The sequence below is a fragment of the Callithrix jacchus genome, chromosome 9, assembly GCF_049354715.1.
Source record: "Callithrix jacchus isolate 240 chromosome 9, calJac240_pri, whole genome shotgun sequence".
Taxonomy (NCBI): Eukaryota; Metazoa; Chordata; class Mammalia; order Primates; family Cebidae; genus Callithrix; species Callithrix jacchus.
The window spans coordinates 108,908,437-108,932,226 of NC_133510.1; the positions used below are offsets into that span (position 1 = coordinate 108,908,437).

General features: G+C 44.1%; 1 long non-coding RNA gene across 5 annotated transcripts in view; it reads right to left on the minus strand.

The window, feature by feature from the left end:
* Positions 1 to 23,357, minus strand: part of LOC144577662 (uncharacterized) — a 337,568-nt gene extending 314,211 nt beyond the window's left edge. For all 5 annotated transcript variants that reach the window (XR_013522073.1, XR_013522070.1, XR_013522071.1 and 2 more), the window contains exons 1-2: positions 23,273 to 23,357; positions 16,696 to 16,805 (exon numbers count right to left, since the gene is read on the minus strand). This is a non-coding gene — a long non-coding RNA (uncharacterized LOC144577662). The remainder of the gene's footprint in view (positions 1 to 16,695; positions 16,806 to 23,272) is intronic.
* Between the last annotated feature and the right edge of the window lie 433 nt (positions 23,358 to 23,790).

Here is a 23,790-nt window from a genome sequence, read left to right on the forward strand (position 1 = left end):
CAACCCATGGAGTTTGGCAGGGCACTACCTGAGCAACTGTCTATGGGAGCTCCAGGAGAAAGCCTGCATCCTGCAGACAGGCCATTAGGAAAGGCGAGAGAGAGGAGGAGGTGAACACCAATCGGATTAAGCTCTCCTCATCCCTTGAGGGAAGATTCAGCAAGAAAAAAGTAGGAAGCACATTACTTCCAATTTCTCTACCTCTTGGGAAGTGGGGCAAATATTCCTCATGAAAACATGAGAATATGGGAAGAAATTTCTCCTAAAGAACTATCTAGGTCAAAGCACCCAGGTACTATTTGGCTGGAGGGAAGATTCCTCTCCACATCACAACATACCCAAGACCCCCACCCTGCCGCCACCACCAGCACCACCACCAAATGCTCTCAGGACTGACGCAGCCAGAAGACTGATAAGACCAAAAGTCTTTCACTGGCTAAGATCACCCTTTGCCCACAAAAATGTTGTATGGGGCCACTATGGAGGGCTAAGTGAAACCAGCATTCTTTACCTCTCTCTCCGCCTTAGTCCAGTTAGCCATGGCCCTCCTCCCTTAAAGAAGAAGAGTCATAATTTTAGCCACATGGTCCCTACTACCTAGTGCCTTAACAAACAGAATTTCTCCGGCTTCATCTGCACACAGTCAGGGAAGCTCAAACTCCCATCACATCCCTCCCAATGAGTTCGAGGAGTCCAGGGGTGCCAGGAGCTCAAGCCAATGTCCCCTCCCAGCCAACAGGTAGCAGGAGCTGCTGCATTTCTCTCCTGTCCCAGTGCTGCCCTCCTCATGTCCTGTCCGGGTTTGGTCAGCTCACTGTTTGACTCAGTCTTCATTCCAGCCCTTCTGAAATGCTACAGAGCTGAGCCGCCTGACAGGAGTCACTGACAGCGAGTTCCCTTGGCTTTCCTGCCTACTTTGTGACCATCGCTTCTTTCTAGGTCTCCGCCTTGGACAGTAAGCAGTACTAGGCAGATGACGAGACACGGAGACGACACGCATGTGGCTTGAGGGCAAGAGGAGGGAAGCTTTGGTGGACTGAGCATGATGTCTTCTCTAAGGAATAAGATTTGAGCTAAGATCTGAACAATGCGACAAGGCAGCCCTGCAAAGGGGTTGAGGCAAGAGCAGTCCAGGGATAGGGAACATTGTGCAAAGAGCCCAAGGCCAAGACAGGTTGGCTTTTGTCTGAGCGACAGAAAGGAGGCCTGTGTGACTGGTGCTCAGTGAACAAGGACAAGATTGAAATAATGTCCCTAAAATACCTGAGAGTTCTTAAGTGCTTAAATAAATGGCAGCTGCTTGCGAAAGCAAGTAGTGCACAGAGAAACAAATGTCTGTCTCTGTGTAAGTGTCTTTTCATGAGAGCCTACCCCAGGCCAGCCACTGGGCTAGGGACTGTCTTGAGTGATTGTGGGGATCACACTGGGGTCATGAGAGAGGGATTGCTTTTATTCCCATTGTGCAAATGGATTTTGCCCAGTTGAGCAAATAAAAACACAAAATGCCTACTTAAATCTGAATTTCAAACAATAGATAATCTTTCAGTTCAAGTATATGCCATGCAACATTTGACACAAAATAATGCTTGAAAATGAAGCATGGGAAATGAAATACAATGAAGAAATGGTGTTTTACATTGAAATACGTATTTCACACCTAATAGGTGCCAGGTGTGGCCCAGTAATAAACATCAGCCCTGGAGGAATCCCTACCATTGCCCTAACCGAGAGCATCAGTCTTTCTGGAAGAAATGAGGTGATGAAAATCAAAATCCTTAAAAACGTTCTTATTTTTTGGCCTAGAAATTCCACTGCATGTGTCTTTCTGATACAGTAGCTAATTTTGTAAGTTCCTAATATACATCATTATTTTTTTGCAGAGCAGGCTACAGTTGCAAAACATCAGTTCTTCCAACAAAACAAATAACAAGCCAGGTGTAATGGCTCACTCCTGTAACCTCAACAACACTATGGGAGGCGAAGGCAGGCGGGTCACTTTGAGCTCAGGAGTTCAAGAACAGCCTGGGCAACACAGTGATACCCCATCTCTACAAAAAATACAAAAATGACCAGGGTATCGTGGCCTGTGCCTGTAATCCCAGCTATCCTGGTGGCTAAGGCATGAGAATCACTTGAACCCGGTAGGCAGAGGTTGTAGTGAGCCAAGATCGTACCGCTGCACTCCAACCTGGGTGAGAGTGAGAGGACATGAAAAAAAAAAAAGACAACAGAAACACACACACACACACACACACACACACACACACACACACACACACACAAAATGAAATCAAAAACAAATTATGTGGACTAATGTCTTTTTTTAAAAAAAAAAAAAAAGACAACACAAACACACACACACACACACACACAAAATGAAATCAAAAACAAATTATGTGAACTAATGTCCTTTTTTTAAAAAAAAACAAAAAAGGTTTTATTTCCATAGGTTTTTGGGGGAATAGGTGGTACTTGGTTTTGAGTAAGTTCTCTAGTGATTTGTGAGATTGTGGTGCTCCCATCACCTGAGCAGTACACACTGAATCAAATTTGCAGTCTTTTATTCATCACCCCTCCCACCCTTCCCTCTGTGTCCCCGAAGTCCACTGTATCATTCTGATGACTTTGCATCTTCATAGCTTAGCCCCCACTTAAAAGTGAGAACATACGATGTGGTTTTCTCTTCCCGAGTTACTTCACTTAGAATAATAGTCTCCATTCCATCAAGGTTGCTGTGAATGCCATTAATTCATTCCTGTTAGTGGCTGGGTACTATTCCATGGTATATATATATATACACTACAGTTTCTTTCTCATTTCATGGATTGATTGGCATTTGGGCTGGTTCCCTATTTTTGCTATTGCCAATTGTGTAAACATGCGTGTACAAGCATCTTTTTTGTATTAATGACTTTTTTCCTCTGGGTAGATACCCAGTAGTGGAATTGCTGGATCAAATGCTATTTCTAATTTTAGTGTGGAGATTTCTAAGATTCTTTTGGTCATGATTACGAACTGTTATGGTTTGACTTTTGTCCTCCCTCAAAAGAAATTACGTTAAAGGCCTGTTAGTACAACCAGCTGAGATGAAGCCAGGCGTCTGAGGATGAAAAGCAATTCCAGTCACACAAAACTCAAGCATTCCCTTTTTTTGATGCAAATATATTCCTGCCACTTTAATAACTAATAGCTAATTTTTTTAAAAGTTTGTAAAGCACTTTGTAAATTTGATTAAAGGGACTGTAAAAGGTCCTAGCCAACTTTGAGTGATATGTAAATATTCCATAACAAGCAATCGTAACTGGATAGCATTCTATAAATTCACTGCAGCATCTCAGGCCTCAGGCCAAGGAAACTCTGCTGTTTCACGTCGCTATCTTCCATGGGCCCTGTCTTCCTTCCAAAGGCTGTATCGTCTCCTCACCCCATGGGCTATGTTCTTTACAACCTGTGACCCACAAAACTCCTGTGAGACAGAGGGAGAAGCTCTGAAGCTGAGGCAGGTCAGAAAAGTAAAATGTTCTGAAGGCTGGGAAAGAAGAGGTTATTCAGTCCACATAACCAACATCACTATCACCATTATCACGTCCATTGTCTCCTTCAGAAGTTTATTGAGCATCTACTAAGCCCCAGATACACAGTAGAATACACAGCATGAGAAACACTGGAAGTTTCTATCTTCCTGGAAGTTCCATCCTAGTGAGAGAGAGACCATCAAAAAACTCCAGGCCATTTCAGACAATGATACATGTTGTAAGAGATGCAGCAGGGTGGTGTGGTAGGGAGGAATTTGGATGAATTAAGGAGATGAGATAAGGAATTGAGAGGAATCAGCACTGCAAGTGAGATGAGGAAGAGCTGTGAGGCAGGAGATTCATGAGGAGAGCTCTCCAGGCAGAAGGAACAGCACAGGTCAGGGTCCTGACATGGGAATAGGCTTGGCGTGTTCGAGTTGCTCAAAGATGAGTGCATTTGTGCTGTATGCAAAGAACAGCAGGCAGAGGGTGGCAGTCGGGGTGAGAGCGAGAGGAGGGGCTTGCAGACCTTGAGGAGGAGATGGGATTTTGCTCATAGCTCTTATTTATTGAGCGCCTATTATGTTGCAGGCATTTTACAGACACTCTTTAAATTATTTTGATAACCACACAAGGTTGATATAATGACTGCCATTTTATACATAAGAACAGTAACACATAGAGAGGTTTTAGGATGTGTTTATGTCCCACAGTAAACGGCAGAGCTGGAATTTACAGCCATATTCATCCAACTCCAAAGCCATGCACCTCACCACGACAGCACGCGTGGTGAAAGGTTAGGGGTTTAGCAGTTACAGTGACTCTGCGTGCCCCCCTCTCCTTTTTCCTCTGCACATCCCCAACTGCTTGTGCCTCCTCGTTTGCTCTGCTCTTTCTCTCAAACAACTGTGGTCTGTGAACAATCTGAGGGTCAGGGCAAGACAGCCTCCTAGAGCCTTTCATGAGTCTCAGAGCCCAGGACTCTGCATCAACAAGCGACATCGGAGGGGAACCTTTGTTCTCGTGATGTGTCCTTTCATGCAGCGGCAGGAGGTGTCCTGGAGTGACACTCCTAGCTTCTTTCTGGCCCCTTTCTTGCCCCCTGTATTAGCCCATTTTCATACTGCTATAAAGAATTGCTCAAGACTGGGTAATTTATAAAGGAAAGAGGTTTAATTAACTCACAGATCAGCATGGCTGAGGAGGCCTCAGGAAACTTACAATCGTGGTGGAAGGCGAAGGGGAAGCAAGGAACCTTCTTCACAAGGCAGCAGGAAGGAGAAGTACCGAGCAAAGGGGGAAGAGCCCCGTATAAAACCATCAGAGCTCATGAGAACTCACTCACTATCACAAAAACAGCATGGGGAACCGCCCCCATGATTAAACCTCCACCTGGTCTCTCCCTTGACACGTGGGGATTATGGGGATTACAATTCAAGAAGAGATTTAGTTGGGGACACAAAGCTTAACCACATCATTCCCCAGGGAAGAGGGGAGACTTAACCTGATTGGTGAAATTGGAAAGAAAGTCCTTTTGCCTTTCCTTCCTTCCTGTCCCCTCTCCTCCCACCCCTTCTGTCCCATCCTCTTTCTTTCCCTCCCCTCCCCTGACTTTCCTTTCTCTTTTCCTTCCCTCCAGTCTTCTTCCCCCCTTTCCTCCCCTCTCCTTCTCTTCCTTTCCCTCCTCTCTCTTCCCCACCTCTTCCCTTCTTTTCTCTTCCTTTCCCTCCCCTATTCTCTTCCCTCCTCTCCCCTCCTCCCCTCACCTTTTTCTTCTTTTCCCTCCTTTCACTCCACTTCTCTTTCTTTCCTTCCTCTCCCCTCCCATCTCTTTCCTTTCCTCTCCTCTTCTTCTCTTCCTTCTCCTCCCTTCCCCTTCATTCTCCTCCCCTCCCTTCCTCTCCTCCCCCTTCCTTTCTCTTTGTCTCCCATCCCTCCCCTCCCCTTTCCTTTTCCTTTCTCTTGACACCACATGCTCTGCTCTGCTCTCCAACATCACACTGAGGTGTCCCAGGGGCAGACTCTGACCTTGCTGGCACAGGAGGTCCAGAGCTGCCTACATTCCAGTCAACAAGTCCATCTGTTCTACGGTTAACATTAATACAACCACTAGTCCACAATCTGATCCACAGCTAACTCACCTCCTGCTGTTTATTGAGGAACTAACAGTTGGAGAAACAACTGTAGGGGAATAATTCATGTTCAAGAGTGTGATGCCATTATTAGGCACCTACTGCATACCACCATAAAGCTGTAGTTTTTACATTACTAACAGGCAATAATCTTGGCCCAGTGTACTGCACTAGATTACTTTGAGAACCAGCTGAGATAAGGCAGTGAATGACAAGGTGGTCCATAAACCACAGAATCCTGTTAAGTAGGGTGAAGCGTGGAGGACATGATTAAGATAGAGATCTAGACACCCTGGGAGTACAAGCAGGATCTCAGAACCAGGACTAGCCAGAGAATGTGAGGGTACAGAAAGGGACATGAGGCACAGCCCGCCCTCAGCAATACACAGCAGAAGAGGTATGGGCCTTTGGAGTTAGAGAGAACTGGATCAGAAGCTTGGCAGCCCCATTTACTGGCTGTGATATGAGCCAGTTCCTAGATTTTGGGCCTAAGTTCATCTCGGTTTCCCCATCTGTGAAATGGGCAGGGCATCTGCTCCTCTGCACATCAGCATCCATGCCCCTCTTCTGGCCATAGCCTCCCAGGTTTTCTTGAGGAGCTGCCTTCCCCCACTCTCAGGTGACATGGTGAAGCAGACCCCTCCCCAAGTCCGGCATGGGCATTTGACACAGATCTGTGCAGTTTGGGCATCAAATTCCCACAGCCACAATGGGTTGTTCTGAAATGAACAGGTAAGCCTATCCTCATTTCAACACTTCTATTGAAAGGCTTGGGAAGAAAGAATCTCTTCTGTTTAGATTATGAAGTAGGTAAATTATAAAACTGGAGCTGCCAGAAGAAAAGTTGCCACAATAGACAGCCTGATTGAGGAGGAAATACATGAAGATAGTACTAGGACTTGATATCTTCCTAACCCTGAATCCAGCCAGACCTGAAGTCCTTGACTTTTCACATATAAATAAATGAGTTACTTTAATTTTCAAGAAGCCAATTTAAGGTACCACCTGTAAACAAAAGTAATAGAGCATTTAATTTAATAATAAATTCCAAGTGCTTATGTCATGGGATCCTTGGGGTATCACTTCACCAGCAGGAAACCTCTGTGGCCAGCAGTGCTTTCTGCCCAAGTATTGTTTGCACCTGCTGGACTTACTCCACCCACTTGGTCCAGCAGGCTGCTCTTGGCTTTCACTAATGGCCCAGATTCCACATCTGCCAAGGCTGAGCCAGGCACAGAGAGCAAGGGGCATGTGAGCAAGTGAGTACAGAGTCTAGCCACTGCACACAGCCAGGTACACCAGCTGCTGCAGCAGGGCAGGCAGCTCCAGGCACTGGCACAGGCACCACCTCCATGCAAGGCTGCAGCTGGACCAGACATACTGCAAGTGGCTTCTGCTGCAGGCATCAGTGTATGGGCAGGGGAAATGTGATAGTGCCTGAAAGCTCAATGATACCAGAAACCACAGAGCCCCAAAGATGCTCTGGCTTGGGAAACCCCTAGGTCTAAGCTCCCCGAAGGGATGGAGCTCTACTCTCCTTCTTGTCACTTGCAATGTGACGAGCAGGGGGATGTGCTTCAGCCCTGCTTGTGTTACAGGTCTTTCAGCCCCACCATTCAGCAGGTCCTTGGCTCTTGTCCCACGTCCAGGAAGAATGAGGTATGTGGATAACTAAAGGGTGTGCAAGGCAAAGAGGTGCTTTATCGAGCAACAGTACAGCTCTCAGGAGACCAAAGTGGGTAGCTCCTATCTACAGGCAGGTCATCCCAATGAACATGCAACCCTCAGCAGAGAGGAGACTTGGAGTAGGTAGCCCCTATCTGCAGGCAGGTCATCCCAATCTGTGTGAGTCTGGCTGAATCTGGTTTTTTATGGGCTCCGAAGGGAGGAAGTGCATGCTGATTGGTCCTTGGGCCGCGAAAGGCAGGTCCAGAAAAAGCACTATAAGTTCTCACTCTGGGCCACAGACTCAACCCAGAATTGGCAACCCAGCCCCAGGCTTCAGGCCCTCCCTGGCTTGAAGGTAGGGCTTCACCAAAACCCACCCCTTTCTGCCCAGAAACCTGTCTGTCTCCTGCCATCAACAGGCTGTCCAAGGCACCCAGGCTGTTTCTGCTGAGGGGCACCTGCAGGCCTATGCAGAGTTGCCCTCAACCCTCCTACCCCTCACAGCCTCGTTCCCATGCTCATCAGTGCCCAAAGTCCACAAAGGACTGAGGCAGCAGGGGGCTGGCATATCAGGACCACCCCAAGCATGTACAAACCCAGCAGGGTTGTGACAGCACCCAGGATTGGCCACAACTTTGCTTTGCCCCAAAGTGGACACCAGGAGCTGGAAGACGCCAAGCAGTAGGAATAGGCACTTTCAAGCCTGTGGGGGCAAGATGATTCCTGAGCCCCCAAAAGCACAGGGATGCCCATATCTCGGATTGAACATAGGCAGCGTACACCCAGGGAGCACTGGGCTCCCACCCCACCAACTTGTCAGGAGACAGGGCTCCCACCAGTTCCCAGACCCTGCTGGCTCTACAGAGTAAAAGCCCCAGTGGTGCCTCCCCTGCTGCAGCTGGTGTCTTCACAATAGCTACTACAGACAGGCCACTGCTGCCATCACTTTAGAGGCATGCCTGGCACACAGTAGTTACTTGATACCTAAAAGCAAGAGCCATATCTGGGATAGAACACAGACGGTCTGATCTCACAGCCCATACATTTAACACAACGCAAGATTTTTTTCTGAGATTCCATCAATGGAGTGCTGAATTCATTGGATGATAATCATAAGAGACATGAGAGGAATTCCTGAGATGCAATTCTTTCTCTCTCCATATGTATACACACACACACACACACACAAACACACACATATATATCAAGAGAGATAATCGAGATATAGAGCCCAGAAAGTCTTAAATATTATTGAAGTCTGTAGTTGTCCATTTCCACACTGCTGTAAAGAATTACCCAAGATGGGGTAATTTATAAAGAAAAGAGGTTTAATTGACTCACAGTTTCACATGGCTGGGGAGGCCTCAGGAAATGTATAATCATGGTGGAAGATGAAGGAGAAACAAGCACCTTCTTCACAATGCAGCAGGAGAGAGAGAGCGTGCAGGGGAAATTGCCCCTTTAAAACTATCAGATCTCATGAGAGCTCCCTCACTACCATGAAAACAGCATGGAGGAACCACCTCCATGATCCAGTCACCTCCCACCAGGTCCCTCCCTCAACACATAGGGATTACAATTTGAGATGACATTTGGGTGGGGACCCAGAGTCAAACCATATGACCAGGTGTTGATTAGAAGCTCTGATTGGTTATTGGGGAGCTCATAAGAAATCCTAAAATGTGATTTTATTACATAATCAAAAATATCTGAATCACAAATAGCAGAAAAATAGAAGTAGTTATTGTCTACCAAATGATTTATTTAAAAGATAATGTCTTTGAAAACATAGATAGAAAAAGAATAAGACGTCAGGCATGCTGGCTCATGCTTGTAATCCCAGTACTTTGGGAGACCAAGGCAGGAGAATCACTTGAGGCCAGGAATTTGAGACCACCCTGGGCAACATAGCAAAACCTCATCTCTACTAAAAATAAAAGATAAAAAATTTTTAAATTAGCCCAGCATGGTGGTGCATGCCTGTATTCCTGCCTACTTGGAAGGCTAAGGCAGGAGGATTATTGCTTGAGCCCAGGAGTCTGAGGTTATAGTGAATATGATTACGCCACTGTACTCAGATGAGGGAGCAGAGCCAGATTCTGTCTCTAAAAAGAAAAATGTAAAAGAATAAGAAAAAAAGGCCCAGGCATTGAAAAGTGTGGGACAGTGCTCCATTCCAACCCAGTTGCTATTAATGGAGCTGGGAAATTATGAAAGCCAAATTCGATAAAACCGCAAAAGGAGAAACTTGATTTCTCTAAATTCTCATCAGAAATTCATGAGGACAACACCAGAGGATGATGTACCCATACAAATGTATGTCTTTTTTTCTAACTGTATGCGGATTGAGCTTTCCAAAGAACTTATTAATATGGTAGACTACTTGGGGGAGGATTCAAGATGGTGCGGTAAGAACAACCCAGGATTGCAGCTCTCAGTGAACGCGCAGAGGGTGAGTCAAAGCCACATTTCCAGACGGATCTTTGTTGCCCACAGAACAGGGAAATTCCCAGGTGTAGGAGAGTCACGGGATGCCAGCGCAGCTGTTTTGGCTGCTGCGGCCACTTCAGCCAGTGCTGCAGTGCAGTGGCACTCTACAACACTCCGCACAAAACGCACTGGTCCGGGTACCCTGCTAAACTGGCAATCTGAGACTTGGGAGGGCAGATTAGAATATCCATCTGATTAAATGGGACTTGGACAGTGAGCCAGACCAGGAGATTCCTGAGAAGCTGTGTTTGAGCCAGCGCAGTGGGTCGCTGCACAGGAAATCACACAGATCCCAGTGCCCTAACAGCAGGCGACTGAAACACCTGGGAGAGAGTCAACCATTCAACTTAAAAAAAAAAAAAATAGGCGCTCCAAGGAAGGGAGCCAGATGAGCAGGCTCGGTGGGTTTCACCCCCACAGGGACAAACAAAACAGTGATTCGAAATGCTCTGGGTGGAGAGTTCAACTGCAGGCACAGCTGAACCCAGGATGGTGCAGCTCAGTGGGGGAGGGGCGTCTGCCATTACTGAGGCAATCCGTCCCTACAAGGTACACTCCCATTGCTGACACAGCCTGCCATTGCCGAAGCAACCCGCCAAAACAGAGAGACTCCACCGCAGAGTGGAGACCGCGGCAGCAGAGCAGAGCCCACAGCAACAGGGTGGACCCCATGCCAGCAGGGCGGAGCCTCGGCAGGCAAATAGTGATTAGACTGCCTCCTAGCTGGGCAGGACAGTGCAACGGACACTCATAAAGAAAGCCCCAACTCCCCGAGACAGAGCATCTGAGGAAAAAATGGGGTTTTATGAGTTCTGCAGCAGATTTAAACGTAGCAGCCTAACAGCCCTGAATGAACAACGGAGCTCACAGCTCAGCACTTGAGCTCCTATAAAGTACAGACTGTCTCCTCAAGCAGCTCCCTGACCCCTGTATATCCAAAGAGTCACCACAAAAAGGACTGATCTGACTGACATTTGGTGGGCATCATTCTGGGACAAAGATAGCAGAAGAAGAAACTGGTAGCAACCCTCACTGTTCTGCAGCTGCTACAGGTGTACCCCAGACAAGCAGGGCCTGGAGCAGACCTCAGCAGTCATACAGCAGAGGGGCTAGACTGGTAGAAGGAAAACCAAGTAACAGAAATACTTCATCATCAACAATCTGGGCGTCCACTCAGAGACCCAATCGAAAAGTCAGCAACTACTTAGACGACAGGTGGATAAATCCACAAAGATGGGAAGAAACCAGTGCAAAAAGGAGGAAAACACCCGAAACCAGAACACCTCACCTCCTACAAAGGACCAAAACTCCTTACCAGCAAAAGAAAAAAGCTGGACAGAGAATGACTGTGATGAAATGATGGAATCAGACTTCAGAAGGTGGGTAATGAGAAACTTCCATGAGCTAAAAGAACATGTTTTAAATCAACGCAAAGAAACTAAGAACCTTGAAAAAAGATTCGAGGAAATGATAACAAGAATGGATAACTTAGAGAGGAATATGAATGAATTGAAGGAGCTGAAAAACGCAACACGAGAACTTCACAAAGCATGCACAAGTTTCAACAGCCGAATTGACCAAGCAGAAGAAAGAATATCAGAAGTCGAAGATCAAACTCAATGAAATAAAACGAGAAGCCAAGATTAGAGAAAAAAATGCAAAAAGGAATGAACAAAGTCTCCAAGAAATGTAGGACTATGTGAAGAGACCTAACCTATGTTTGATAGGTGTACCAGAATGTGATGAAGAGAACGAATCCAAGCTGGAAAATACTCTTCAGGATATTATCCAGGAAAATTTCCCCAACCTAGCAAGGCAGGCCAACACTCAAATCCAGGAAATACAGAGACCACCACAAAGATATTCCGCAAGAAGAGGAACCCCAAGGCACATAATCATCAGATTGACCAGGGTTGAAATGAAGGAGAAAATACTAAGGGCAGCCAGAGAGAAAGGTCAGGTCACCCACAAAGGGAAGCCTATAAGACTCACAGCAGATCTCTCGGCAGAAACACTACAAGCCAGAAGAGAATGGGGGCCAATATTCAACATCCTTAAAGAAAAGAACTTTCAACCCAGAATTTCATATCCAGCCAAACTGAGCTTCATACGTGAAGGAAAAATAAAATCCTTTGCAAACAAGCAAGTACTCAGAGATTTTGTCACCACCAGGCCTGCTTTACAAGAGCTCCTGAAAGAGGCACTATACATAGAAAGGAACAACTAGTACCAGCCATTCCAAAATCACACTAAATGCTAAAGAGCATCAACATAATGAAGAATCTAGGTCAATTAATGGGCAAAACAGCAAGCTAGCATCAAAATGGCAGTATCAAATTCACACATAACAATATTAACCCTAAATGTAAATGGGCTAAATGCACGAATCAAGAGACACAGACTGGCAAATTGGATAAAAAGCCAAAACCCATCAGTGTGCTGTATTCAGGAAACCCATCTCACATGCAAGGATACACAAAGGCTCAAAATAAAGGGATGGAGGAAGATTTACCAAGCAAATGGAGAACAAAAACAGCAGGAGTTGCAATTCTCATCTCTGATAAAATAGATTTTAAAGCAACAAAGATCAAAAGAGACAAAGAAGGTCATTACATAATGGTAAAAGGATCGAAACAACAAGAAGAGCTAACGATCCTAAATATATATGTGCCCATATGAGGAGAATGGAGAGATCCAAAATTGACACCCTATCGTCAAAATTGAAAGAGCTAGAGGAGCAAGATCAAAAAAACTCAAAACCTAGCAGAAGACAAGAAATAACTAAGATCAGAGCTGAACTGAAGGAGATAGAGACATGAAAAACCCTTCAAAAAATAAATAAATCAAAGAGCTGGTTTTTTTAAAAGATCAACAAAATAGACAGACCACTAGCCAGACTGATAAAAAAGAAAAGAGAGAACAACCAAATGCATGCAATAAAAAACAATAAAGGGGAAATCACCACAGATTCCACAGAAATTCAAACCATCATCAGAGAATATTACAAACAACTCTATGCACATAAACTAGTAAACCTGGAAGAAATGGATAAATTCCTGGACTCCTGTGTCCTCCCAAGCCTAAACAAGGAGGAAGCTGAAACTATGAATAGACCAATAACAAGGTCTGAAGTCAAGGCAGCAATTAAGAGCCTACCACACAAAAAAAGCCCAGGTCCAGATGGGTTCACAGCCGAATTCTACCAGACACACAAAGAGGAGCTGGTACAATTCCTTCTGAAACTATTCTGAATAATCCAAAAAGAGGGAATCCTTCCCAAATCATTTTATGAGGCCAATATCATCCTGTTACCAAAACCAGGCAGAGACCCTACAAGAAAAGAAAACTTCAGGCCAATATCCATGATGAACATAGATGCAAAAATCTTCAATAAAATACTGGCAAGCCGATTGCAACAGCACATCAAAAAACTTATCCATCATGATCAAGTAGGATTCATCCCAGGGATGCAAGGCTGGTTCAACATACGCAAGTCTATAAAGGTAATTCACCACATAAACAGAACCAAAAACAAAAACCACATGATTATCTCAATTGATGCAGAGAAGGCATTCGACAAAATTCAACAGCCCTTTATGCTAAAAACCCTCAATAAACTCGGTATCGATGGAACGTATCTCAAAGGAATAAAAGCTATTTACGACAAACCAACAGCCAATATCATACTGAATGGGCAAAAACTGGAAGCATTCCCTTTGAAATCTGGCATTAGACAAGGATGCCCTCTTTCACCACTCCTATTCAATATAGTACTGGAAGTTCTAGCCAGAGCAATCAGGCAAGAAAAAGAAATAAAGGGTATTCAAATAGGAAAGGTGGAAGCCAAATTGTCTCTATTTGCAGACGACATGATAGTATACCTAGAAGACCCCATCGCCTCAGCCCAAAGACTCCTGAAACTGATAAGCAACTTCAGCAAAGTCTTAGGATATAAAATCAATGTGCAAAAATCACAAGCATTCCTATACACCAGTAACAGACTTAAAGAGAGCCAAATCAAGAATGAACTGTCATTCACAATTGCTACAAAAAGAATAAAATACTTAGGAATACAACTCACAAGGAACGTAAAGGACCTCTTCAAGGAAAACTACAAACCACTGTTCAACGAAATAAGAGAGAACACAAACAGATGGAGAAACATTCCATGTTCATGGTTAGGCTATACTGCCCAAAGTAATTTACAGAATCAATGCTATCGCCATCAAGCTACCATTGACTTTCTTCACAGAACTGGAAAAACCCACCATGAACTTCATATGGAAGCAAAAGAGAGCCAGCATAGCCAAGTCAATTCTAAGCAAAAAGAACACAGCGGGGGGCATCACACTACCAGATTTCAAACTATACTACAAGGCTACAGTAATCAAAACAGCATGGGACTGGTACCAAAACAGAGATATAGACCAGTGGAACAGAACACAGGCATCGGAGGCAACACAACATATCTACAACCATACAATCTTTGATAAACCTGACTAAAACAAGTAATGGGGAAAGGATTCCCTGTTTAATAAATGGTGTTGGGAAAACTGGCTAGCCATGTGCAGAAAGCAGAAACTGGACCCCTTCCTGATACCTTACACTAAAATTAACTCCAGATGGATTAAAGACTTAAACATAAGACCTGGCACCATAAAAACCCTAGAAGAAAATCTAGGCAAAACCATTCAGGACATAGGAGTAGGCAAGGACTTCATGACCAAAACACCAAAAGCATTGGCAACAAAAGCCAAAATAGACAAATGGGACCTAATCAAACTCCACAGCTTCTGCACAGCAAAAGAAACAGTCATTAGAGTGAGTCGGCAACCAACAGAATGGGGAAAAATTTTTGCAGTTTACCCATCTGACAAAGGGCTGATAGCCAGAATTTACAAAGAACTCAAACAGATTTACAGGAAAAAATCAAACAAGCCCATTCAAAAATGGGCACAGGATATGAACAGACACTTTACAAAAGAAGACATACATGAGGCCAACAAACATATGAAAAAATGCTCATCATCACTGGTCATTAGAGAGATGCAAATCAAAACCACATTGAGATACCATCTCACGCCAGTTAGAATGGCGATCATTAAAAAATCTGGAGACAACAGATGCTGGAGAGGATGTGGAGAAATAGAAACACTTTTACACTGTTGGTGGGAGTGTAAATTAGGTCAATCATTGTGGAAGACAGTATGGCGATTCCTCAAGGCCTTAGAAATAGAAATTCCATTTGACCCAGCAATCCCATTACTGGGTACATATCCAAAGGACTACAAATCGTTCTACTATAAGGGCATATGCACATGAATGTTCATTGCAGCACTGTTTACAATAGCAAAGACCTGGAACCGATCCAAATGCCCATCGATGATAGACTGGATTAGGAAAATGTGGCACATATACACCATGGAATATTATGCAGCAATCAAAAATGATGCATTCGTGTCATTTGTAGGGACATGGATGAATCTGGAGAACATCATTCTCAGCAAACTGACACAAGAACAGAAAATGAAATACCACATATTCTCACTCATAGGCGGGTGATGAAAAATGGAACTCATGGACACAGGGAAGGGAGTACTAAACACTGGGGTCTATTTGGGGGAATAGGGGAGGGACAGCGGGGTGGGGGAGCTGGGGAGGGATAGCCTGGGGAGAAATGCCAAATGTGGGTGAAGGGGAGGAAGGCAGCAAAACACACTGCCATGTGTGGACCTATGCAACTGTCTTGCATGTTCTGCACGTGTACCCCAAAACCTAAAATGCAATAAAAAATAAATAAATAAATAAACGTGGTAGACTACTTAGCCAACATTTTTAGATACAGAAACATTCCTGCAAGGCTGTACAAAATGAGCCTGTGACCAGCAGAGAGATCTGGTGAAGCAAAAGAGCAAAATTCCCAGCGTTCATCATCCTGTTCAGACTTGGCCAAGAGTCAGAAGAAAGGCTGGCTTGGCCACTTCACACAGCCCACTCACTTGCACATGGAAATACACAAATCTTGACTGCAGCTGTTTGATGATTTATGGATCTCCCTCCCTACACCTTAAGACTACAATCTCCTGTTTATATATCCAGTACCCAGCGCCTTTCTTGCCATACAGTGATCACTCCATAAATGTTTGTTGAATTCATTTTTATTGAATATGACATTTGTCAACAATGATTAATGTAGAACTAAAGGACCACGGTTCAAATCCTGGCTCTTACTGGCTAACTTTATGATCCCTCTAGGCCACATTGCCTTGTCTGTAACATGAGTAAATTTGAAGTAAAAATTCTTATGCCATGTTGGTAGAAGGGTAGATGGTTATAGACATTTCAGAAGAATCTGTCAGCCCTGAGTTCGTATGTCCTCCTAGATACATATCCCAGAGAAATGATCTCTCCCCAGGTTTTATGGTAATGGCTTATGGTAATGGAAGATGCTAGGAGAAATAACAGACTTAAAGTTATATGTAACAAATGTGGTCTATGAAATGCAATGGAGCAAAATGGCGCAACAAACCATATATCCACAGAGCAATGTGGATAGATTTCAAAGGTGCAGTATTAACATGCAAAACAAGCAAGCAATCCAGAAACATGTGAAAACATGTACAATCTGTCTTAGAACAAGAAAAAAATGCAAATTCAATCTGTACTGAAATGCTATTTTTCACCTATTCAGTCGTTAAAATATAAAAGTTCAACTTCACTATTGGCAGGACTTTGGATTAACAGGCATCTCATACATTGCTGAGAAGATGCAAATGGCACATCCCCTTTAGATATTTGGAAATATCTCTGTATTAATCCATTCTCATGCTGCTATGAAGAAATATCCAAGACTGGATAATTTATAAAGAAAAGAGGTTTAATTGACTTACAGTTCCACACAGCTGGGGAGGCCTCAGGAAACTTACAGTCATGGCAGAAGGCAGCTCTTCACAGGGCAGCAGGAGAGAGAATAACTGCCAGCAGGGGAAATGCCAGATGCCTATAAAACCATCAGATCTTGTGAGAATTCACTCACTATCATGAGAACACCATGGGGGAAACACACCATGATTAAATTACCTCCCACCATGTCCCTCCCACAACACGTGGGGATTATAAGGATTAAAATTCAAGGTGAGATTTATATGGGGACACAGTAAAACCGTATCGATTTCTTAAAGTGATGTAGCACTTGTGCTGTGACCCTGCAAGTGCATTACTAGGAATCCACCCCGGAAGTGCATCTCCACAATACAACATGCATCCAGGGTTACCCACAGTAGCATTGTCCGTAATAAAAGAATGGAAGCAATCTAAATTTCAAACAATAGGAAATTAGTTGGAGAAACAATTGTACATTGTCACAATGGAGTGCTATGCAAACGTAAAAAGAATTTTAAAAATTCTGTATACTGATTTGGAATAACTCCAGCATATTTTCTTGGGAATAATTCCATCATATATATTTAGAATGATACCAGCATAGATACGCCCAGGTATAGAACACTGTTTATATGTGCATTATATTTCATGAAATAAGAAAGCAAGATGAGAATACACATGTACGTATGTGTATGTATGTGTTTACTTTTGCTCAAAACAAAAGCCGGAAAGATAAACCAGAAACCAATAATAATGATTACGTTTATGGTTATGAGAGAAGGGTCAGGAATAGGAAGGAGGAGTAGGGATGGGAAGGAGACATCTCTGAGTAGAAGTTTTAATTTAGTTTTTATCTTTTGAACTATGTGTTTTATACATTCAAAAATCAATTAAATCAAAAAGAGGGGAGAAAAGATGAACTCCAAAATTGAAAACAAATGTTTGAATACAATATCCTAACTACTCATCCTTAGTAGGATACACTCTACAAACCACCACAACAAAAGAATTTTGAAGAGAAATATTACGCCTTATTCAGTAATTTTGTTAGTAATATATTTGTATTAGAAAAATAGTATTAAGTGAGAAAAATTAAAAAGAATAAGGTTTATAGCATATTATCATTTGTGAAGATTACAGACACACAGACTGGCAATATTTTACAAGAACACAGCCTTATTTGTTTATACATATGTGTGTGTAGATATATATATATATATATATATAGAAAACTCTAGAGTGATTACTTACTGTAGAGAGAGAGGGACATGGAAATCAGAAAAAAGGGAAAAAATAAAAAGAGAGTCTTTACAGGGTCTAATGATGACTGTACTACGAGCTGAGAAAACTGACATGAAATTTCTGAGGCAAAAAGCAGTACAGATATTAAATATGTAAAATGAATGATTGACTTGAGAAGTTGCTGAGGTTGCTCCTGGCTCTAATCTAAATTTTAAATAAAGAAACTTTGAAAAGAACTTGAGCTACATAATGGCATTCTTTTACTTCCAGAATCCAGCACAATGTCTGGCTTATAATAGGTACACATGAACTGTTTACTGGACACATGCATATCAGTTATGAATTACATTTGACTGCTACTAACAGAGATCAAACTTCTAAGAAGATGACTTTCTGTCATGCGCAAAAGATGTCTAGAGATAGGCAGTCCTGGGCAAGTATAGTGGATCCACAGTCATTGGGAAGGGACACGGGCATCTGTCTTTCTGCTTCACTGACCTCACGTAATGCTTCATCCTCAAGGTCACCTTGTGGTCCAAGATGACTGGCCAGATGCCAATCATTCCATGTGCGTTACAGGCCAGATAAAGGGAGAAATGTGAAAGACCAAAAGAAGGAAGACAAGTCTGTCCTTTCCCTTTTAAGGAAACTTCCTGAAAGCTTTCTAAACTTGCTAAAACTCTAAGTCACACTTATGATTACATTTCATTTGAAATAACTTAGTCACTTGATTGCACCTAGTTATAAGAAAGCAATAAGGGAGGCTGGGAAATGTAATTGGAGGATGTGCCTGGCTAGAAATTAGGATTTTATACTGAAGAGCAATAGATATCAGGAAGGAATTAGTGGTCTGACACAAGAGATGGAAACGAGGCTTTTTGAACACCAGCTATGTGCCTGGTATTTAAAGAGTCTACACGCATTATCACATGGCCGTGTCTCATGGGAGACACTTATTCTAAAAAATTACTTGTCATTTATGTACATTCAGGATTAATTAGGCATTCTATAATTTTATGAGTGAGGTCTAGCAATCCTACACACTTGCTGAAATGTGACCAAGACTGGCGGTAGAGCAATGAGCTCACTGGCTTAGTGGTAAAGCCAGCGGAGTCTGCCAGGGTGCAAATCTCCATTGAGTATATGAACTTGAATAATTGCTTAGTCTTTTCCTCCATGTCAATTTCTTCCATTGCAAAAGAAGAATTGTCTCTATCTCTTAGGGCAGTTGTAGGATCAGATGAGTTATATGAGCAAAATACCCAAGACTGAATGTGTCTAAATAGATACAGGAAGTGAGTTTTGAACAAATGATCCTGTCCAACTTGCAGTTCCTCCTGACTGACACTCTAGTTGACTGTGACCTGGTAACGTGGGCTAACATCAACCCTCTATATTTCAGTCATTATTAAAATGAATAATGATGATTAATCATAATAGCAGTAATTATTGTCAACGATCCCACTGCACTTTACAAGGTATGAAAAACATCTCCCTTACATTATCTCTGCTACCATTTTCCATTTTATAGTCTGTAAAATATCAATGATATTTACACTCTTCAGAGATAGATGTGAACACTGAGATCATGTGTGTCACACGCATAGCACACAGTAGGTGATCAAAAGTTCACGTGTTTAATTCCTAAAGTTTCCTGTATAGGCCTACATGTGTGCAACAAATAGTGAATATTTATGTATTAAATATTTATTTTCTATATTTTAATATTGAATGCATATCTATATTGAACATATGTATATACTGCATATTTATCATAAATAATGCCTAAATGAACCAATTCTTGTCAGTGATCATAAGTCACCCTTGTAGATGGTTTTTATTGGAGGTCATCCCAGGGAACTTTTGAATTGGGGTTTCCTCTCTGTGGAGCCTGAGCTTGGCTGGTTTCCATTTAGCCTGGTCCTCACACCAGTGATAGTAACTAAACCTCTTTTAATCAGTGGCCTATGACTGGACCTGCTCCAGAAATCTCAAATCAGGAAACAGATAACAAATGAGGCCTTCTTTTTGTTCTTTCTGTCATTGGCCTGGCTGAGAGCTGGGAGGATAATGAGGCAGGAGAAGAGAGCTGTCAAGGATGCTCAATGGGGCTCAGAGCACTGAGTATACCGGGTGGAGCCCCTGCCCCACAGACTGGCCTATGATTAGTGTCCATTGTACCCGGGCAGAATCCCAGGTGGGGGGAGGGATTTCGTCTCATCTCCTTTGTAATGCTTGGTAGAGAAGGACAGCAAAGGGGTCAAGGAGAGGCAAGAGAGAAGATGAGGTTCCCCAGCAGTGGTCTCATCAGCAGAGCCTCAATGTCCCTTGTCTAAATTTCAGGTTGAGAGACAGTAGGCCATGCCACACAATATATCCTAACAAAAGGGAACCAATTCAGAACAGATGTTTCACTAAATCAAAAAAAAAAATTAAAGTTCTGTCATGCCCAAGCCTCAGGAGCAAACGGGTCAGAGCTGTCCGGCCAGCTACTGCTCGCAGTCAACCTGTCTCCTCAGAGTTCTCTGAACCATGTACCAGATGGAATCCACCTTTTCTTTCCTCAGAAGCACTCTGAACCTTGACTGTCACTGCAAGAAGAGGCCACAGGACGTGCATAAGGCTTAGATGACCTGAGTTCAAGTTTTAGCTCCGCCCTATACAAGCTCAGGATCTTGGAAAAGGAGGTTCACATCGCTGGCAGCCTTGGTTTTCTCATCTATTAAGTGAGGATAATAGCAGTTCCCTGCTGAGTTGTCACGTGGATTGAATGAGATGGTGTCGGGTGATTTGCCATTTGCTGTGAGTCATTTTTTGCCTGCTCAGCAGATGAACCTTCTGGGCCTGTGACCCAACAAGACACACCTGCTCAGGGTTTTAAATCTCCAAGTAACAATCCACAGAAGCAGGGACGAGGCAGAATCCATTTTGGCAACTGTACTCACCAGAGCCATCCCATTTTCTAGGGCACTAGTACCCCTAGCAATGCCCAATGGCCAAAGGCCAGACCTGGCTGTGGTAGCAAAGCAGCCATGATGCCAGGGGACAGCCAGGGTACCTGTGGTCTACCCAGTATGCTGGCTCTATGGTCCAGTTTTGGCTGAGTTCTGGCCACCTTGCTTCCTTTGTATTCCCAACGATTTCCCAAGCCTTGTATTCCAGACTTCCTGGAGATTCTGGGAGATGCCTTTTATTCTTTCATAAATTTATTTCTGGCTTAGATTAGCCAAAGTGCCTTTCTATTTCTTGCAGCTCAAATCCCGGTCTGATATAGCAGCCAAAGGACTTGGCATGGTGTCTGGTCCACAGCAAGTGTTCAGTGTATGCTGATTTCTCTGTGTGTTAGATTTCTATTTGTATTCATTTGTACTGGGGCTGCCATAACAAAGTACCACAAATTTAGGAGCTTACAAACAAAAACCATTCATTATATCAGGGTTCTGTAGCTCAGACATCTGGCACAGCATGGCTGAACTCTGCTTGGGATCTCACGAGGCTGAAAATGTGCCTGCAGAGCTACATTCTCTTATAGAGGCTCTAGGCTAAAGCCACTTCCAAGCTCAGCTCACTTGGGTTTCTGAAAGAATGCAGCTCCTTCCAGCTGTAGGACTGAGGTTCCCATTTCTTTGACTTGGGACCCTCTCCATCTTCAAACCAGCAATGGAGCTTTGAATCCTTCCCATTCTTAAAATCTCTCTGATATCTTCCCTTCTGCACTTAAGGGCTTGTGTGGTTACACTGAGCCCACCTGGCTAATCCAGGATAATCTCCCTGTCTTAAGTCAACTCATTGCTAACCTAGATTTCCTCTGCAAAGTCCCTTTTGCTGTGGAAGTAACACTCACCCTCCCCAGCATTAGGGCTAGAGTCTTGTGGGGGCCGTGGGTCTGCACACTACACCCTGTTTCCCAAAGGCACCTGGAAAATTCCTCCGTTGTCTCTACTTGCCAAAACTGTTGGTATCACCTGGACAATGTTTTCCAGTGGTATCTGTGGCAATGTGCTGGAGGAAGCAGAGAAAACAGCGACTCAGCTCCGAAAATATCTGAAGAGCTTCGGTGAAAAATGAAGAGGGCGGAAACCAGGCAGAGGAAGCAGAAGGAGCACCAAGAGGGATGGGGAAACCAGCTGGGGTGGAGGGCGGGAAAGGAGAGGTGAGGCTGCAAGCAAAGCTGGCTCCTCCCAGCTTTCCAGCCCAGCCATCCAGTGCCAGAAAGCAAGATGCAAGGCCAATGAGGAAGAGAGGCAGATTTGCTAAGTGAGAAGAAAGGGATTTTTATTTCAACACATTGAATTTGAAAGGCCTGAAGAACCAAGTGAAGATGTGCCTCCATGTCCAGGGAGGAGGCAAAGGAAACTTGAGAAAACTCAAGGTAAAAAGAAAATAAAATTTTAATAGTGAAAGCAAAGGAGAGAGAGGGAGGAGAAACCCAGACTGGAAAGGACAGGCAGGGGAGGAAGGCCGAGAAGCCGTGTCTCAGACATACTGACAGCACCGCCTGGGAGTCAGAGCTCCTGGCTCTGCCGGCTCACAACACGTGATTTCAAATTCCCATCTGCTACAGAATGCTTTTATGCTTCCATGTGAGTCTGCGGCTCGGCACAGGCCTGCAGATAGAAAGGTTGCTCAGGGTTGTTCTGGAACTCCAGATGGCACTCTGGGATTCTGCCTACATGCCTTATGCTTCCTGGGCCCAAGAAAGGCACTGCCACCTGAATTCTCCCCCTTCCATCTCCAAATGAGTGGCACAAGAGCCTCTCCCTTGTATCCCTCTCCTTTCCCCTTTCTGCTCCTTAGGTCTCTGCCCTGGGATATACTGGAAAGACCATGGGCTCTGAACCTAGGTCAGTATCTTCACCAGCTGTGTAGCATTACGCAAGTTACTTAGCCTCTCTGAGGCTCAGATTATTCACCTATTGAATGGAATCAGCAACACCTATCTCAATAGGCCTGTTGTGGGTAAAATGCCTAGCACGGTGCCTGGCAAGAAGCCCAGTCAATGTCCGTCCCCATCCTCCAGCCTAGCACACAGGCCTGTGGGTCTCTTCAGAGACAAACGGGTCCAGCCAAAAGCCCCGGGGCCAGGATGACTGCAGTGAGCACAAGCTTTATGGTCAGGGAGACTGAGTTGCCATCCATCTTTGCCACTGATATAATCTTTGGCCCGTTATCACTGTGGCCTCTCTGAGCCCTGATTTCCTCATCTATAAAATAGGGACAGTGAAAGCATGCACCTCCACTGAGGATCTCTTATTTGCCCTGGATTAGTCTGTTCTCATGCTGCTAATAAAGACATACCCGAAACTGGTTAATTTATAAAGGAAAGAGGTTTAATTGACTCACAGTTCCACATGGCTGGGGAGGTCTCACAATCATAGCAGAAGCAAAGAGGAGTAACGTCTCGTATCACGTGGTGGCAGACAAGAAGAGAGCATGCGCAGGTGAACTCCCCTTTATAGAACTATCAGATCTCGTGAGACTTACTCACTATCACCAAAACAGCACAGGAAAGACCTGCCCCCATTATTCAATTACCTCCCACCAAGTTCCTCCCACGGCATGTGGGAGTTATGGGAACTACAATTCAAGATGAGATTTGGGTGGAGACACAGCCAAACCATGTCATGCCCCTTCAGGTGCATTCTCCACCCTTCTCCACTTGCTCTGAGCCTTGGAAGCTCACCTGTGTCGACTACAGGAAGGGATATCCGCCCTCTGGCTTCAGCAGAGCTTCAGCGGTCATTTCCCACGCTCCCTCCCTGCAAGGTCACCTCTGGCTGGCTGCTTTCCCTGGTGACAGCTCCTGTCAAGGACTCAGCTCTCTCCTTCTAGAGTCCAGCAACTGCTGCCTTCCTCACACT